Raw genomic sequence first — 4,111 nt, 5'->3', positions numbered from 1 at the left:
AAATTTCCCTGACCCATCCCTCCAGCAATCTGCATTCCTCCAGAAATAGCAACTTGTGGTTGATTCCAAAACTTACTTCCACCTTGAACAGTAGCCTGACCTTCCAGGGCCCTTACTGAAACAGTCATCGAAGGTGTGAGTAGCTGAGCACATTGAAAAAACTTTCTAGGCTCCCTTGTGCAAGAAGGGTACTCTATTGGTCCCAAGAGAATTTCAATTACACTCCCTTGAGCTAGAGATGGAGGTGGCCTTTCTGGATCTTGAGATGCCTTCAAGCCAACTTTCTCATCAGTTTTAGACACAGTTTTCAGCATTCCTTTAGTGGCAGTATTATCTTTATCAACTGCAATGTCCTTATACCTAATTTTAATCTTGCCTCTGAAATTCATATTTTTAAAATGTCTGCTCTGCTTTTTCCTCTTGATTAATACAATAAAATTGACTAAAAGAATTTATAATATATTTGCCACATCCTAAATGCTATGCTGCCTACACATTTCTTCCATAAGAATAAGAAGTTCATTGCTTTCAAAATCAGCCTCATAGAAAGTCTCCAGACACAGGGAAAATGCAGACCACTTCACAACCAGAGTACAACACAAATGGCCTCTATTCCAACTACCAATAGAATCCTCCTATTCTGAACACTCTTGAACCCTGTCTTCACTGATGATGGTCCTATATCAATATTGGAATTCTGAACTCACACCAGAATTGGCCATTAAGCTTCACTAACAACAATCTAAAGAATGTTCAGCTTGCCCTTGCCCTCTCTCACGGGTTGGAGTTACATGGCGGTGACTGTGGCAAAGCAAGAGCCTCCGGGATGCCGCTGCTGCCAACACAGCCAGAGACCTGAGCCAACACTGGGGGCTGTCTGCGAGCCCCGCACTCCCTCGATGAGTCAGAGAAGTCCCCTTGTATCAGAGTAAGATGGACGGTAGCTGTGATTGTGATTGTGGTGAACTGGGGCCATCTGATCACTAACAAAAGACATCTGTCAACCAACAGTCACCAGGGCTTCCTGTTGAAATATATAGCAACAAAGGAAGAAAAGAAGCAAAACGGAAATAGTGCTTACCAGCACCTTAGAATGATGCTGCTCAGGACCAGTCCAACACTGAATGTATCTGCACTGTGAGGGGAATGTTCATAGATGCCTGTTGTGGGCATATTTATTCACATTTTTGTTAAATATTAAATCGTTTAGCACAGTATATCTGAGTGCATAGTATGTCATTTTATTCCATTTGAGTTTCTTGAGTGTTTTCTTTAAATGTCTGCAGAGTTGCTGCCCCTTTCTTGAACTATGAGTACTGAAATCTTTTTAAGTCTCAATATGAGTAGAGCTTCTTGAGCTTTAAATCTGAGGGGAACTCAACAGGCCTGGTTGGCATATGCAATGAACATGAAGAAACCATCTTGCTGTGGAAGCATAATTATTTTTCTTCTCCCATTTTGAAAGATCTTTTCTTTGATGCCAGTTTTCTTCCCTGTTTACACAAATTCAACAATTTGGAAGGAAAAGGCAATAGTAAGGGTTTCAAAATGGCAGAGAAATTTGAAAGTCTTATGAACATTCATGGTTTTGATCTGGGCTCTAGGTATATGGACTTAAAACCATTGGGTTGTGGAGGCAATGGCTTGATTTTTTCTGCTGTAGACAATGACTGTGACAAAAGAGTAGCCATCAAGAAAATTGTCCTTACTGATCCCCAGAGTGTCAAACATGCTCTCTGTGAAATCAAAATTATTAGAAGACTTGACCATGATAACATTGTGAAAGTGTTTGAAATTTTTGGCCCCAGTGGAAGTCACTTAACAGATGATGTGGGCTCTCTTACTGAACTGAACAGTGTTTACATTGTTCAGGAGTACATGGAGACAGACTTGGATAATGTGCTGGAGCAGGGCCCTTTACTGAAAGAGCATGCCAGGCTTTTCATGTATCAGCTGCTACGTGGGCTCAAGTATATTCACTCTGCAAATGTACTGCACAGAGATCTCAAACCAGCTAATCTTTCCATTAATACTGAAGACTTGGTGCTGAAGATAGGTGACTTTGGTCTTGCATGTATCATGGATCCTCATTATTCCCATAAGGGTCATCTTTCTGAAGGTTTGCTTACTAAATGGTACAGATCTCCACGTCTTTTACTTTCTCCTAATAACTATACTAAAACCATTGACATGTGGGTTGCAGGCTGCATCTTTGCTGAAATGCTGACTGGTAAAACCCTCTTTGCAGGTGCACATGAAGTTGAACAGATGCAACTGATTTTAGAATCTATTCCTGTTGTACATGAGGAAGATTGGCAGGAGCTTCTCAGTGTAATTCCATTTACATTAGAAATGACATGACTGAGCCCCAGAAAACTTTAACTCAGCTGCTTCCAGGAATTAGTTGAGAAGCACTGGATTTCCTGGAACAAATTTTGACATTTAGCCCCATGGATCGGTTGACAGCAGAGGAAGCACTCTCTCATCCTTACATGAGTATATATTCTTTTCCAATGGATGAGCCAATTTCAAGCCATCCTTTTCACATCGAAGATGAAGTTGATGATATTTTGCTTATGGATGAAACTCACAATCACATTTATAACTGGGAAAGGTATCATGATTGTCAGTGTTCAGAGCATGATTGGCCTATACATAACAACTTTGATATTGATGAAGTTCAACTTGACCCAGGAGCTCTATCTGATGTCACTGATGAAGAAGAAGTACAAGTTGATCCTTGAAAATATTTGGATGGAGATTGAGAAAAGTATCTGGAGGATCCTGTTTTTGATACCAGTTACTCTACTGAGCCTTGTGGCAATACCCAGATCATCATGAAAACAAATATTGTGATCTAGAGTGCAGTCATACTTGTCACTACAAAACAAGGTCATCATCATATTTAGATAATTTAGTTTGGAGAGAGAGTGAAGTTAATCATTAGTATGAACCCAAACTTATTATAGATCTCTCCAATTGGAAAGAACAAAGCAAAGAAAAATCTGATAAGAAAGACAAATCAAAATGTGAAAGGAATGGACTGGTTAAAACCCAGATAGTGCTAGAGGAAGCATCACAGTAACTGGCTGAAAAAGGGAAAAGAATCAGGGATTTGATTTTGATTTCTTTATTGCAGGAACTATTCAACTTAGTTCACAAAATGAGCCTACTGATGTTGTTGATAAATTAAATGACTTGAATAGCTCAGTGTCCCAGCTAGAGTTGAAAAGTTTGATATCAAAGTCAGTAAGCTGAGAAAAACAGGAAAAAGGAATGGCAAATTTGGCTCAGTTAGAAGCCTTGTACCAATCTTCTTGAGATAGCCAGTTTGTGAGTGGTAGGGAGGAACGTTTTCTCATCAATCAGTTTTGTTGTGAGGTCAGGAAGGATGAACAGTTTGAGAAGGAAAACACACCAGTTACTTGTACAAGTTCTTTAGCAGGAAAGAAGGTACTGACATGCTAGAAACTGAGCCAGTAGAGGATGGGAAGCTTGGGGAGAGAGGAAATAAAGAAGGATTTCTGAACAACAGTGGGGAGTTCCTTTTTAACAAGCAGCTTGAATCCATAGGCATCCCACAGTTTCATAGTCCAGTGGGGTCACCACTCAAGTCAATCCAGGCCTTAACACCTTCTGCTATGAAATCGTCCCCTCAAATTCCTCATAAAACATACAGCAGCATTCTGAAACATCAGAACTAAAACACTCAGCAGACATTTCTTTGTATTCTTTATGAAATGTGTTTTTTTTTTTATTACTAGTGTTTAAAAGTCATTTTTTACTTGAAAGAGATGGTGTAATTTAGTAAGGATTTTTATTAGTTCTTGGCTTTTAAAATCCAGAATTTTTTTCTACATGATAGTTTTCATTTTAACTGGCATGTCATTTGCACAGAAAAAAGAATACAGCAGAATAATGCAATGCAGGAAGAGACAAAAGAAATGCACTAAGACAAGTTAAAAACATTCTCTCATAGAACAGGAAAGAAAAATCTTGCCTTGAAATTTACACAGTGAGACTGTACATAACTGCATGAAAATATCTATTTTTTCCTAAAATATTTTCATTCATTAGTATTTTCCAGCTTTACATACTGTACACTTTTCTT

The 4,111-nt window shown here is 38.9% G+C and overlaps 1 pseudogene; it reads left to right on the top strand.

Annotated features, from left to right (window-relative positions):
- The first annotated feature begins 1,548 nt into the window (after positions 1-1,548).
- On the top strand, positions 1,549-3,704 carry LOC124975882 (mitogen-activated protein kinase 6-like; annotated as a pseudogene).
- Positions 3,705-4,111: the final 407 nt, after the last annotated feature.

This window comes from Sciurus carolinensis, unplaced genomic scaffold, assembly GCF_902686445.1.
Source record: "Sciurus carolinensis unplaced genomic scaffold, mSciCar1.2, whole genome shotgun sequence".
NCBI lineage: Eukaryota > Metazoa > Chordata > Mammalia > Rodentia > Sciuridae > Sciurus > Sciurus carolinensis.
Note: the sequence above shows the minus strand (reverse complement) of the source record. Positions and strands in the feature narration are given on the sequence as shown.